Raw genomic sequence first — 15,721 nt, forward strand, 5'->3', positions numbered from 1 at the left:
CTCTCTGTGTATCCCCGCGGGTCTGCAGCGGGCGCCTCGCGCGCTCGGTTTGAATTTGATTGACAGGTTTCCCCCTAACGGCCTCCTGGCTGCTTTCCTCGCCGTTTCTCTTTTCTCCGTCTGCCAGCGGATCCAGTAGCTCTCCGTTCCGCCCCGCATATTCGCCAGCAAACAACGTCTCTCTCTCTCTCGGTAGTAGACGGAGAGGCAACAGACGTTCTTTATTTTTTTTTAAAAAAACACGGTTCTTCCTCCCTTTCTCGCAATTAACAAAAACGATCTGTAACGCTTTCCCGATATTGGAGGATGCCTTTTTTTTTCATTGATGGAATCTGCCCCTGCAGCTACAAAAATAGAGATCTCACTATGGCAACGACTTGCATTTATATCCAACGTTCGACGAATTCATAGCCAGCGACAAGGAATCTCTTAGGAGAATAAACATGGTCAAAAAGATAATTCTGAAGGCGATGCGGAGGACAGGGATCTGGCATATTAATACACAAATCACTGAATGTGGATTGAGAAAATGGTTAATAAAGCACAGGAGATCCTTAACAATTTACCTCGACCAATATATTCGGTCACCTGTCCTATTGAAATGGGGGAAAAAAAAAGAAAACTGCGAATGCTGGAGATTGGAAACGTAAAGAGAAATTGCTGGAAAAACTCAGCAGGTCTGGGAAGAAAGCAGAGTGAACGATTCACGCCCAAACTTGCATTTTTATAGCACCTTCTGTCAAGAATTTGTCAAGATTGCTCTACAGCCAATGAAGTTATTTTTGGAGTGGAGTCATTGTTGCAATTTCAGGAGTGTGGAAGTAATTTGTTCACAATAGTTCTACAAACAGCAATGTGATAATAGATTAATAGAGGTGTACAGCATGGGACAGACCCTTCGGTCCAACTCATCCATGACGACCAGATATCCTAAATTAATCTAGTGCCAGTTGCCAGTATTTGACCATATATCTCTAAACCCTTCATGTACCTGTCCAGATGCCTTTTAAATGTTGTAATTATACCAGCCACCACCACTTCCTCTGGCAGCTCATTCCATACATGCACCATCCTCTACGTGAAAAAGTTGCCCATTAGGTTCCTTTTAAATCTTTTGCAACTCACCTTAAACCTATGCCCTCTAGTTTTGGACCGCCCTACCCTGTGGAAAATACCTTAGCTATTCACCCTATCTATGCCCCTTATGACTTCAAAAACTTCTTTGAGGTTACCCCTCAACCTCCTTTGCTGTAGGGAAAATCGCCCCAGCCTATTCAGCCTCAACCTATAGCCCAAACCCTCCATCCCTGGCAACATTCTTCTAAATATTTTCTGAATCCTTCCAAGTTTCACAACAGCCTTCCTATAGTAGGGAGACCAGAATTGAACTCGGTATTCCAAAGTGGCCTAAGTAATATCCTATAAAGCTGCAACATGACCTCCCAACTCCCATACTCAATGCACTGACCAATAAAGGCAAGCATACTAAATGCCTTTTTCACTATCCGGTCTACCTGCAACTCTGCTTTCAAGGAACTATGAATAGGCACTAAGATAACAGAGCTGGATGGACACAGCAGGCCAAGCAGCATCAGAGGAGCAGGAAGACTGACGTTTCAAGCCTAGACCCTTCTTCAGAAATGGGCAAGGGGAAGGGGGTTCTGAAATAAATAGGGAGAGAGGGGGAGGCGGATAGAAGATGGATAGTTGTTTAGTGCGAACCGAGCGTAGGTGTTCCTCGGAGGCTTGGGGACCGCTTTGCAGAACACCTACGCTCGGTTCGCACTAAACAACTGCACCTCCCAGTCGCGAACCACTTCAACTCCCCCTCCCATTCCTCAGACAACATGTCCATCCTGGGCCTCCTGCAGTGCCACAACGATGCCACCCGAAGGTTGCAAGAACAGCACCTCATATTCCGCTTGGGAACCCTGCAGCCCAATGGTATCAATGTGGACTTCACAAGCTTCAAAATCTTCCCTCACCCTACCGCTCCCAAAACCAGCCCAGCTTGTCCCCGCCACCCTAACCTGTCCTTCCTCCCACCTCAAGCCCCCCCCCCCTCTCCTACCTACTAACCTCATCCCGCCCCCTTGACCTGTCCATCCTCCCTGGACTGACCTATCTTCTCCCTAATTCCCCACCTACACTCACCTTTACTGGCTCCATCCCCGCCTCTTTGTCTGTCTCCTCTCCACCTATCTTATCCTCTATCCATCTGCTATCTGCCTCCCCCTCTCTCCCTATTTATTTCAGAACCCCCTTCCCTTCCCCCATTTCTGAAGAAGGGTCTAGGCCCGAAACGTCAGCCTTTCTGCTCCTCTGATGCTGCTTGGCCTATTGTGTTCATCCAGCTCTACACCTTGTTATCTCATCTTTAACATCAATCTCATTAGAGTCATACAGGATAGAAAAGGTCCTTTGGCCCATTGAGTCTGCACTGACAAAAGCATTACATGAATGCAACTCTTAGTTAAAAATGCAGCCCCTGAAAATTTTGTACTTGAGGGTTAAATAAATCTTTAGAATTTCAATTCACACGTTTCAAGATCCAGGGTCAGAATTCAGTACAAGATGAAATGAGGACTCCAGGGCACTTTATTTTACACAGAGTTCTTATCTACAGATGTCGCAGGCCTGATTTCAGCTGGGTTAATCTCAGTAAGGGCAAACTGAGACTCTTAATTGGCCCTTAATTATCCACTCTAGGGCATGAATTGGCAATGGTATGGACAAGTTGACCATGGACATTCCCACCTTGAATCTAATCCCAATGAAGGAACATGGAATGTCAAGTTTGTATTTGGTACCATATAAACAAATTGAGTGGTCTCCTCAACTTCAAGCTCACCACCTCCAGAAGACAAGATTTTATCCAATGTTTATGGTCTGTGCCTTGAAACGTTTCCACTCCACAGACGTACCTGGACTTGCTGAGTATTTCCAACATTTTTTATTTTGTGTTCTGCATTTCTAGTGCCTGCTTAGGATTGGTGGTAAATCATTTTCACTCAGTGCACAAATGCACCCAGTGGGAGTAGGCAGTCGGTTTCATAAAAAAAGTACAGAGAACCATATAACCAGAAAATTATTCATTCACAGAATGTGCATGTCCCTGGCAAAGCCACCATTTATTGCCCATCCGTTATTGCTTCTCAGAACATAATGGTGGTAATTATTTGGATGAGAGTATAGAAGGCATGGTTAGTAAGTTTGTGGACTACATCAACATTGGTGTCCTAATAGATAGTGAAGAAGGTTTTCTAAGATTACAAAGGGATCTCGATCAAACAGGTCAATGGGATGAAAAATGGCAGATGGATTTCAATCTGGATTAATGTAACGTATTGAGTTTTGGTACAAAAAATAAAGGTAGGGCTTATACAATTAATGGTGGGGCCTTGGATAGTGTTGTAGAACAGAGGGATCTAGGCGTTCAGGTACATAATTCTTTGAAATTTGCGTCACATATAGACAGGGTGGTTAAAAAGGCTTTTGGCACACTTGCCTTCATCGCTCAGTCCTTTGATTTGGGAAGTTACTTTGAGTTTGTATAGGACATTGATGAGGCTTCTTCTGGAATACTGCACCCAATTCTGCAGTTGTTTGTTAGCTCGCCAAGCTGGTTGTTCTGTGGTGTACAGACATTTCGTTACCCTTCTACGCAACATCATCAGTTCAGCCTCTAATCGAAGTGTTGGTGTTCTGCTTCCTTCTGGATTTATATGATCTTCTGGTGTGATGATCTTGTCGCTTCCAGTTCTGTTGTTTTAGCAGCGGTCTGTATTTGGGGTTTATTTCTTTGTGTTTGTTAATGGAGTCCCATGTTGAGAACCAGACTTCCAGAAGTTCCTTTCCATGTCTGGTGTTAGCTTGTCCCGGTATGGTCACTTTGTCCCAGTCGAACTGATAGCCCTCACTGTATTGAGACAGATGATTATTGGTTGTATCTTTTTACTGCTAGCTAGTGTTCGTGTATGCTGGTCATCAGTTTCCTGCCTGTTTGTCCAACATAATGTTTTTTGCACTCGCTACATGGTCTTCTGTGTATCACATTGGTCTTATTTACTGTCGGTATGGGGTCTTTGCAGATCAATGGCACACCTATGGGATCACCCATCTCAGGTCTCATCGTGGAAGCAGTGATGCAGAGATTGGAACACACAGTCCTTCCTAAAATCCAACTGAAAATGTGGGTAAAATACACGGACAGCCCATTTGTAATAATCAAATGCACAAAAGTAGAAGAAACCCACCAATTTGTCAACAACATCTTCGCAAACATAAATTTCGTGGGAGAGAAAGAAAACAACAAACAGCTCCCGTTCTTAGATGTAATGGTAGAGACATTGACAAACAGCAAATTCTGGACTCGACTATACAGGAAGGCCACACACACAGATCAAATCCTTAACTTCAATAGCAACCACCCCACCATTCACAAACAGAGCTGCATCAAGACACTATTTAAACAAGCTGCATCACACTGCAACACCCCAGCACTCCGGAGAATGGAAGAGGAACACCTACACAAAGTTTTCACCGACAATGGTTACCCAAGAAGTTTCGTCTGCTGATGCCTACAAAACAAACGACAGTCAGAGGACACGGTACAACAGAAGACACTAGCAATGCTGCCCGACATCAAAAATATATCAGAAACGATTACCAGACTCCTAAGACCGCATAAGATCATGATTGCACACAAACCTACAGCAACACTGCGCTAAATGTTATCAAAGACTAAAGACCCCATACCTACAGTAAACAAGACCAACGTGATATACAGAATGCCATGCAGCGAATGCAATAAACATTACATTGGACAAACAGGAAGGAAACTGATGACCAGCATACACGAACACCAGCTGGCAGTAAAAAGACACAACCAATATTCACATGTCTCGATACATACAGACACTGAGGGCCATCAGTTCGACTGGGACAAAGTGACCATACTGGGACAAGTGAACACCAGACATGAAAGGGAACTTCTGGAAGCCTGGTTCTCAACACGGGACTCCATTAATAAACACATAGAAATAAACTCCAAATATAGACCACTGTTAAAACAACAGAATTGGAAGCGACAAGACCATCACATCAGAGGATCATATGAATCCGGAAGGAAGCAGAACACCAACGCTTTGATTAGAGGTTGCACTGATGATATTGCCTAGAAGGGTGACAAAATGTCTCCATACCACAGAACAACCGGCTCATAGAGTTAACAAACAAATGCATCCAAAACCCAAGCTACAAATTTTTGCTAAGACCAGTGCCCAATTCTGGTCCCCCAATTATAGGAAGGATATTATTAAGCTGGAGAGCATTCAGAAGAGATCGACCAGGATGTTACCAGGTATGGAAGGTTTGAGTTGTAAAGAAAGGCTGGATAGGCTGGGACTTTTTTCATTGGAGCATAGGAAATTGAGTGGCAACCTTATAGAAGTATAGATAGAATTAATGGTAGTTGTCTTTTCGCTAGGACGGGGGATTTCAAGACCAGGATATCATTTTTAAGATGAGAGGAGAAAGATTTTAAAAAGACATAAGGGGCAATTTTTTTTTACACAGAGGGTTGTGGTATAATTGGGTACCATTACAAGATTTAAAAGACATTTGGATAAGTACATGAATAGGAAAAGTTTGGAGTGATATGGGCCCGGGGCAGGCAAGTGGAACTAGTTTAGTTTGGAATTATGTTCGGCATGGACTGGTTGAAATGAAGGGGGTGGGGGGGCGATGGGGCAATGTTTCAATGCTGTATGATTCTATGACTATAACTCTATGTTGCAGTCCATGTAGTGTAGTTGCGCCAACAGTTGTGTCACGATTTTAAACCAGTGACAGTGAGGTAATGGCAATATTATCATACATGAGCTTTTATGGTAATCTCAAATACTCATCCTTCTTAATCTCCTTTTTGATTCGGCATTCTCCCACTGCAAATGTGGTTATTAACTGTAGTTTCCTCAGTGAGCAAGACAAGGATCCAGCTTCTCGGTTGCCACGTCTTGACTTAGGTATCTCTTCTTTTCCTGTGCTTCCAGATAATGACATCTTCAAGCTAATGCTTGAACATGGGGAGGCAATGGCCTAGTGGTATTATTGCTAGACTGTTAATCCAGAGACTCAGATAACGTTCTGGGGACCCGGGTTCGAATCCTACCACGGCAGATGGTGGAATTTGAATTCAATAAACTATCTGGAATTAAGAATCTAATGAAAAATTTGGTTCACTAATGCCCTTTAGGGAAGGAAACTGCCATCCTTGCCTGGTCTGGCCTACTTGTGACTCCAGACCCACAGCAATGTGGTTGACTCTGAATTGCCTGCTGGGCAATTAGGGATGGGCAATAAATGCTGCCTAGCCAGCGATGTCCTCATCCTGTTAATGAGTTTTAAAAAAAACTTTCCCCTCATACAAATGTATAACAGTAATGCAAAGGACTGATGTGTTTGAATCTTGCAATTGTCATAGATGCTATGATCATGATCGTTTGTGTTATGTATGAATTGCATGGAAATATATTTCTGTACCAATCTTCGTTACCAGCCAGGGACCATGCTGCCCATCTCCTTCTAGGGAGTAGAGAAGTCTTGGCCACTTATTAATTAAATGCAAAACCTTATTGCAATATAAGCAAAAGAACTTGCATTTATATAAGCTCCTTTCATGTCTGCATGACATACCAAAATAGTTTTGAAGGTTGAGAAATTCAGTGGTCAATAACATAAGCATGATCAACAATGACCAAATTTGATTGTTTATGCTGATTGAGTGAGAATTTTTGGTCAGGACAAAGGGGAAATGTCCACTGCTTTACTGCGAAGCAGCAGCCACAGGAGCCCCTTCATGTAAAGGGTTGGGCATGGGGAGGGAACATAATATTTTAATACAAAAGCAGAAAACACTAGGGAAACTCAACAGATGCTGCCAGACCGAGTGAGATTCTCCAGCACTTTTTGTTTCAGATCTTTTAAGGGACTTGACAGGGTAGATGCTGAGATGATGTTTTCCCACATAGGAGAGTCTCGGACCAATGGACATTGTTTCAGAATAAAGGGGTTCCATTCTAAAACTGAAGAAAGGAGGAATTTCTCCTTAAAGGCCATGATTCTTTGAAACACCCCAAGGCAGAGAGAGCTGTGGGAACAGAGTCCTTGTGTATACTTGAGGCTGAAATAACTAGATTCTTGATCACTAAGAGAATCAAGGGTTACAGTGAAAACGCAGGAAAGTGGATGTGAGGAATACTGAATCAGCCATGATCCTATTGAAAGGTGGAGCAGGCTCAAGGGGCCAAACGTTCTACTGTTCCTATTTGTTGAAGTCTTACCTCCAGCATCTGTGGTTAGTTGTGTTATTTTATTATCTTATAAGAAATGGTGCACAGCCCTCTCTGGTAAAGTGATGAGCTGACAGTGAATGAAACTAAGAAAGAGCTGGAGTAAGACTTCAAACTGCATTCTTCAGACTCTTAGAGAAGTAACAAATTACCGCAGATGCTGGAATTTGTACTAAAAACAACAAATGCTGGAGATCACAGCGAATCAGGCAGCATACATGGACACTGTGTGAGGCAACGCTGTGATGTCCAACATTTGCTTTTTAAAGTTTTAGAGGATGATCACCACCCCCAACAACAAAGCCAACCGAATCACGTGACACTCCACGGCCTCGTCCATCCCGAATGGGCCCCGTGTGGTGACGTCACTTCCATCAGCAACAAACATCCGGCGTCATTGCGTCACGGGACTACGTCCACCCTCACGCAAGTGGCTTGAGAGAGAGAGGGAAAACAAAGTTAATTAGACGCAGGAGGGGTTCAAAGTAGAAGCGTCGTGGCGGATTTTCGCAAAGTGATTTATTATGTTCCTTCCATCTCAATGCACCGCTCAAGGAAAACTCTGAGCGCAGACCTTCGTGAGCCGAATTATTTTTTTGTCGGACGATTGTAATACCGTCTTTCGTTCGTTGTCCCCTCTATTTTCTTCCTCTTGCTGGTGTTTTTTTTGCGAGAGGAGGAGAGTTGCGGGGGGTGGGGGGGGTTGCTGCCGTGGATATTATTGGTTGGACCAAGTGCGGCTCCGACAGGTAGGTGGAATGGGGCTCCCCCCAGCGGCCCCGTCTGCTCGCTCAACCTAACTTGTGACAGCGGTCTGGTCCTGCCCTGTAAATGCCGATTGACAGCAGGCATCAGCCAATCAGCAGCCGCGCTGTGTAGCGGGTGGCCAATGGCCGACGCTGAAAGGCGGGTCATTGTTTCTGACCATTAGGTTCGTTTGCAGAGGTAGACAGGTTGGGGGCTGTTGGAGGGGCAGAGGATGAGGTGGTGGTGACGAGCAGTGGGGTGCGGGTACACTCCAGACTTCTCTCAGTGCTGCACAATAGCAGTCCTTTGTAACATTTGTATTTGGGCATTTGCATTTCTTTTAAGAGCTCTCAAAATTCACCCCTCTCGACAACTGTTCAGTTGCAAACTGTGTGCTCCTGGGGCTGAAGTGTTAAGAATCGGAATGTTGATATTTGACTTCTGCCCTGGGAAATTCACGTGTAGAAGCAATGGTTCATGTCCGTTTCATGTGTAACAGCGGGCCACAGTGATGGGGAAATGCACATTGCTACAATCAGAGAAAAGAACAAAAAAAATAAACTTAGCATTCCTCTTCTCCTCTGCCCATATCACTTTTCTAATAGTATGTTTGTTTAGGTTTTTTCTTGTTTAGAGGCAGGTAAAATTCAAAAACGTGAACTGTGTTTTCTTTGCATGGTTGATCATGTGGATTATATTCATGATCCAAAATGGCATAGTGTGCATAGTTGTGCTGTTGTGTATTGCGATCTTAGTGAGGGTGTTGTAGGACATGAACCATGTGGAAAGCAGAATGCTCAAGATATTAATCAACATGTGATGTCATTTTTGAAGCCAGCAATGGCATTTTAGACCCCAAAGCTAGAACCAGTTTGTGGGACAGATGCCCTAGCAGTGCTACTTAAAGTATTATAACCTATTTATAGGGTGCTGGTTGATTTATTTTGGCTGGTGATATGATTGTGCAAGTTTTTGGTGGTTTCTCTGATTGTAAAAGTCTAGAGGGACTGGTTGGTTAAGGTGGTACTTTTTTGTGTAGAGACCTCTTCTGCCCAAATATCATGCTCCCAATATGAATGCAACAGTTGGCCTATCTCTTGGAATACAGCAAATCAGGGAAAACATTGAGATTGAAGACAGATGTGTGAGAATGAGGCCGATATTGTTCAGGAACTGATAAGTCACTGTTTAAGGATGGCCTTGGTGCAGCTGCAGAGCAGGGCAAGGACCACCTTTGTCTGAGAAGGTGGCCATACGGGTGAGTTTTTGTGTGTCTGGATCCTTTATTAAGCTAAAGTTAGTCGGCCAGGTTTTCTGTTACTATAGATCATACTGTACAAGTTACCCAATGCATAAGATGATCCCATTTTTCCTGCTCCCAAAATCCTATTTTCATGCACAAATTCAATGCCACCCTTCTGTCATTTTCAATCATGAGATGCTAAGTTCACATAACTGGCGTTAGCCTCTCTCTGGCTAGACCAGTATTTATTGCCCACTCCTAATTGCGAAATGTCAGAAAGAGTGAACATAGAGAGAGGAGATACTTGTGGGTTTAGCGGCCTTAAAAAGTGAATAAATCTGCAGCCCTGAATGGAATGTAACCCAAGCTATTGAGGGAACAAAGGGAGGAGATATCAGAGGTCCAAAATTGAGATTGTTTCTGGCCACAGATGAGATGCCAGAGGACTGGAGTTTGCCAGTATTGACCTGTTATTAAAAAAGAGAGCAGGTGACAGACTGACTGGCCTGTAATTTTCTGGCCTAACTTTGGTGGTTCGCTAGTTATTAGAATTCTGAGGGGCAGAATATACCTAAGAGAGGTTTAGATTAATCCGGGATAGTCAGCATGGATTTGTTACAGAAACTCATATTTGACAAACTTGATTGTTTTAATGACAAGGCAATCAGGAATGTTAATGAGGTTACTGAATTTGACATAGTCTACATGGGCTTTAGTGAGGCTTTTGATGAGGTGCTATGTGGCAGACTGGTCAAAAAAGTAAGAGTCCATGGCATCCAAGGCAAAGTGGCACATTGGATCTACAATTGACTGATAGGCAGGAAGGAGAGTGTGATGGTAGAGGGATGTTTCTGTGACTGATAATCTGTTTCCAATGGGTTCCATAGCTTCGACACCAAGATCCCTTGCTGTACATGAATGATTTGGTTTTAATTGTTGGGATATCATGAATGACTTAAATTGTTAGGGTGATAAATAGTGAGGAAGATATTTTAAACTGCAGGATGATAACAGTGGTTTGACCAGGTGGCAGAACAGTGGAAAATGGCATTCAACACACAAAAGTGACAGATAAATACATTTGCGCAGGGCTAACAAAGCAATGGATTACCCTGTGAATGTTAGGACCCAGGAATGAACTGAAGATCAAAGGGACCTTGGTCTATAAATGCACAGATCCTTGAAAGTAGCAGGGCAAGTTGATAAACTAGTTAAGAAGGCAAATGGGATACTTGCCTTCATTAGCCAAGAGGTATAATACAAGAGCCTGGAAATTATGCCAGAACTGTAGAAAACGCTGGTTAGGCTACAACTGTCGTATTATGGCAGTTCTGTTCACCACATTTTAGGAAGGATGTGAATGCGCTGTAGAGGGTGAAGAGGGGATTTACCAAGATGTCCCCTGCGTTGGAGGGTCTAAGCTACGAGGAAGGATTGGATAGGCTGGGGTGATTTTCGTGGAGCAGCAAAGGTTGAGAGTGAACCTGATAGAGATCTATAAGTTAGGGCATAGTTGAAGTGGATAGGAAAGCACTTCTTTCATTAGTAGAGTGGTCAATAACCATAGGGCATAGTTTTAGGGTAAGAGGTAGAAGGCTAAGAAGGGAGATGAGAGTTTTTCACTAAGATGGTGATGGGAGTCTAGAATTCATTGCCTGAAAGAGTGGCTGAGTCAGAAACTCTTGTAACATTGTGCAGTATCTAGATATTCACTTGCATCAGCACAGCTTCCCGGGCCTAGCCAAAAACTGGAAAATGGGATTCGTATTATCTGACCTTTGGAGGCCAGTGCAATCACAATGATTTGAAGTTCCTCCTCCTGTGCTGTAAATGTCTATAAACGTATGAGATTGAGTCTCTTGTTAGTCAAGAATCTAAGAATATCGGGGTTCTTGGATGTGGGTTTGAGTTCACTGTCAGATCAGCACGATCTTATTAAATTGCAAAGCAGACGAGAAGGGGCTGAATGACTCTTCATGTGGTCACATGCTACTGCCAGTGTCACTTTTGATGAATGCAGTGAATGCTTTGCATCGGAGTGGGAAGACAGCAAATTTGATTGGTTGTAAGATGCTTTCATTGTGGTTAAAAATATCTTTGTACAATTAATTATTCACTAAACCATGCCACATTAACATAATGTAGATTGTTGATGTTACATTTTCATTCACATTTCAAAATCACGGCCCCACACCAATGGTTCACTTTTCATATACAGCAAACAAGCTAACCCTGTGTTTTGGAGGGTTCAAACGTCAATTTATTTACACCAATGTCTGCAGTAGTTTGTATGTAATCTCCTGGGATAATCAAATATGTGACTTTCTGTTGCAGAAACTCCTTTCTAATAATCACAAGCTCCCATTTGCATTATTTCTTCTGTCTCGCAGCCATTCTGGATGCCAGTATTTTAGATTCCAGTAAATTAGATTGAATAATTGACAACAACCTGCTCTGGGGTGACAGAGGTTCTTTAATTTACTGTTTTCACACTCCTTTGCCTCCCACTTTAGCAAATCCCTCTGGTGTTATAACATAGAAGATCTTCACTTTGAAACATAATCTAACACCTTTGTTACATATAATATAGCAGTTATGTGTTTTGCCACTCAGTAAATGTTAGTAAAGATAATTAGCGAAAAAAAAGAGAATTAATATTTATACAGTGCATTGCCATGATTCTAAATACACAGTATGAAAGAGTGATGAATTCCAATTCAATCGTCCTTTTCAATGAGGAGTCAAATAAATGTACCTGAAAGCAAAAAAGAAAATGCAGGGTATTTCGGGGGAGGACAAGGGAATGGGACTGACCGCAGAGTTCTTTCAAATAGCTGACAGTTACGATGGAGTGACTGGACTTCTTCTGTGCTGATTTCTTCCTTTATATATTTGACAGTTCCTCGGAAAATAATTTGCTATAATGTTTCTCTTGATTCATATTTCTGCTACCTCGGTAGTATGTTTGGTGTGTATGGCTTGTAGGCTGAATCACAGCATAAAGTGTGTATTAGACAATGCTGGAGTTTTGCTCCTGCAAGTTTTGTGATTCATTTGTCCCTTTTGTGCCTCTGTCTGCTGTGAAGAATTCTGACAGATGTAACACATTTGCTGCACTAAAAGCCATAGTGATTTCCATTAAGTGCTGCGTTGTGCAATGGGAATAGATTCGGAGTTTAAATTGGCTTCAAAACTGTACTCTCACCTTTAGGACAGTGACTTAAATTCATTACTGCCTGATAGGATTAAAGATTTTGTTTGCTGCCTGTAATGATCGGCCGTGAACTCGGGCAATGTCAAGCCAGTTTATAGTAAAACTGGACTTAGGTTGTCATTCACTGTGAATGCACTAAATACCTTGTGCTCACTAAGTAGAAGGTGCCACTCTGGCACATTAAGAATTATCCTACTGTGATCATATCAGAAGCAGAGTTCCACTGTTCAGTTGCACTTGACTTTGGTCACGTGATGCCAAAATAAAGCAATTGCATGTCATTTTTAGTCCCCTAGCACTAACGTTCCTTATCCTTGTATGTTGAATTGAAGAGAATTGTTGTCTCGTGGGGTTTATTGACTGTTTTAAGTCCTCGGTAAGGTGCAAAGAGAGAAAGCCGGCAATTTTGTTTTTGTACAAATGTGCACGGAATAAATTCACCATGGGGGATTTGGAGGTTGGATAAGCAAAGCTGACAGGTTAGGTGGAAGTTGCAAGTTGCAGTTTTGACAGTGAACGCATAAGGTGCACAGCAGATGGAGAAGATTACAGAGCTTTAATCTGATTGAGGTGTTCAGATGACATCACAAGATTCAACAAATTCTTTGCAATGAGACTGAATTACTGTATTGTTTATTGTTTCTACATATTTGATATTTTTATAATTTGATCTTTTAAAGCAATTCCTAGTAACAAATGGGATTTATACAGCACCCTGTATTAATGCAGTAAAATACCTCTGTGCTTCAAAGGAGGATTATCAGACGAAATCTGACATCAAGCCACTTAAAGAAATATTGCAGCAGGTGGCCTAAGACTTGGTCAAAGAGGTGAGTTTCAGGATTATCTGAAAGTGGAGAAGGATGGAGAGAGCAATGAGGTATACAGAAAGAAATTCAGCTGAGAATCCACAGATAAAGACATGACTGCAAACGATGTTGTGATGAAAATTGAGAATCTGTAAAAGATGACAGTTGAATGAATTAGGAACTCTTGGACAGTTGTGTGGATTGAGGTGTTTCAGAACTAAGGAGGGGGTTGAGCATGAAAGGGTTTGAAAAAAAGAATTAGAATTTTAAAGCAGAGCGTTGTCAAATAGGAGTTAATGTAGCTCAGCAAGCCCAATGGCGAAGGAGAGTGGATGTGATTTGGGATAAGGTCAGCAGAGATTTGGATATGCTCAAACATGCAGAGGGTGCAAGGTCGGAGGTTAGTTCAGATTATGTTGATATAATTGAGTTTAGAGACAACAAAGATATGGATTACGGTCTTTTTGACACAATACAAGTACTTTCTAACATCGTCTCAATTTCTCTACTGTACCTTGTTGCAATATATGTACAGAGTACCAAAATGCAAACAAAGGTTAACTCAGCAATATCAGAATATTTCATTGCTATTTAGACTGACTGTCAAATAAGATTTAGTTTTATCAAGCCTGAAGCAATAAGAAAAACATGTACAGAAAAATGCATATGTTTAATTATGCCACTAGAGAATTTGTTTGAAGTAATTGGAATGAATGCATGCAAATTTGAAAAAAAGAATAAACTGACTGAATTACTACCTTTATTATAAATTGTAGATTATCACCTGTTAAACTTGCATTGATCGTGTCACAGTTTTTTGTCATTGAGTAAACATTCATTCCTTGAAATGCATTGAGGTCACCAATGATTTGAAGTGCAAGTTTATGTTTGAATCTTGCTGATCATCTTTTTGCTCCTGTTAAATCACTAGTGTTCTATTCTGATCTCAAATGACAGCTTGCATAACCATGTCTATGGTGCACCGCCCCTCTTTAGTGTTCTAAACATTTCACATCATCCTCTTCCTCTGTTCTTCATTGGAATGTGACTACTTTGCAATAGCACCCCTTTTGCCAATCCAGCTGTAGCCAGAGAATCTCCTTTGGCTCCTTTTCCTGTTCATGCACTATTCCATCCGGAAGCCCCACCAGGTTTGATCCTTGCCCTCTTCCTTTTTCTCATTTACATGTTTCCTTTCGGTGACATAATCCAAAAACATGAGACTGAATCTTAATTCCCAAAAACAAAACAGTATGCTGGGTTCAGATGAAATGTTCTTTTTAAAAAAAAAACAAATACCCCAAGCTGCTGGCTTTTGGATTTTTCAGATGTGGGACAGAAAAGGTCATCCATCTTACACATAGGAGATAGCTCACTCAAATAAATATTCTAGCGAGGCTGGTAGCCCTGATTTTTATTTGCTTTCTGGGTCTAAATGACTGGTCAGGAAAAGGTGCCGTGGGGCTGTGGGGGTTGTTGGGAGTGAAGGAAGAGTGGACCAGGGTTTCCCTGAGGGAACGGTCCCTGCGGAAGGGGGACAAGGGAGGGCAATCTTGCTGGAGGTGGCGGAAATGGTGTGAGATGATCTTCTGGATGTAGATGCTGGTGGGATAGTAGGTAAGGACAAGGGGAACCCTATCGCTGTTGCGGGAGGGAAGAAAGGGGGTGAGGGCGGAAGTGCAGGAGATGGGTCGGACCCGTTGAGGGCCCTGTTGACAATGGTGCTGGGAAATCCTCGGTTGAGGAAGAAAGTGAGACATTTCAGAGGTTCCCTTGTCGAAGTTGGCCTCATATGAACATGTGCGACAGAGATGGAGGAACTGAGAGAATGGAATGGAGTCTTTACAGGAAGCTGGACGTGAGGATGTATAGGCCAGGTAGCTGTGGGAGTCGATGGGTTTGTAGTGGATATTAGTGGCCCATCTGAGCCCAGAAATGGAAACCGATGTCAAGGATGGGAAGGGAGGAGTCAGAAATGGACCAGGTGAAAGTGAGGGGACGGTGGAAATTGGAAGTGGAATCAATTAACTTTTCCAATTCTGGACGAGAGAGGAAAGCAGCACCAATGATATCAACAACATATCGGAGAAAGAGTTGTGGATGGGGTCCAGAATAGGACTTGAACAAGGAATGTTCCTTGTACCCCACAAAGAGACAGGCATAACTGGGGCCCGTGAGGGTGCTCATGGCCACCCCTCTGACCTGAAGGACATGAGTGGAGTTAAAAGACAAGTTGTTAGGGTAACGATGAGCTCGGCCAAACGGAAGAGTGTGGTGGTGGGAGGGACCGGTTCAGGCCTTTGCTCCAGGAAGAAGTGGAGAGCCCTAAGACCCCCCTGGTGGGGGATGGACATTT

The sequence above is a fragment of the Rhincodon typus genome, chromosome 3 (genome assembly GCF_021869965.1).
Source record: "Rhincodon typus isolate 14 chromosome 3, sRhiTyp1.1, whole genome shotgun sequence".
NCBI lineage: Eukaryota > Metazoa > Chordata > Chondrichthyes > Orectolobiformes > Rhincodontidae > Rhincodon > Rhincodon typus.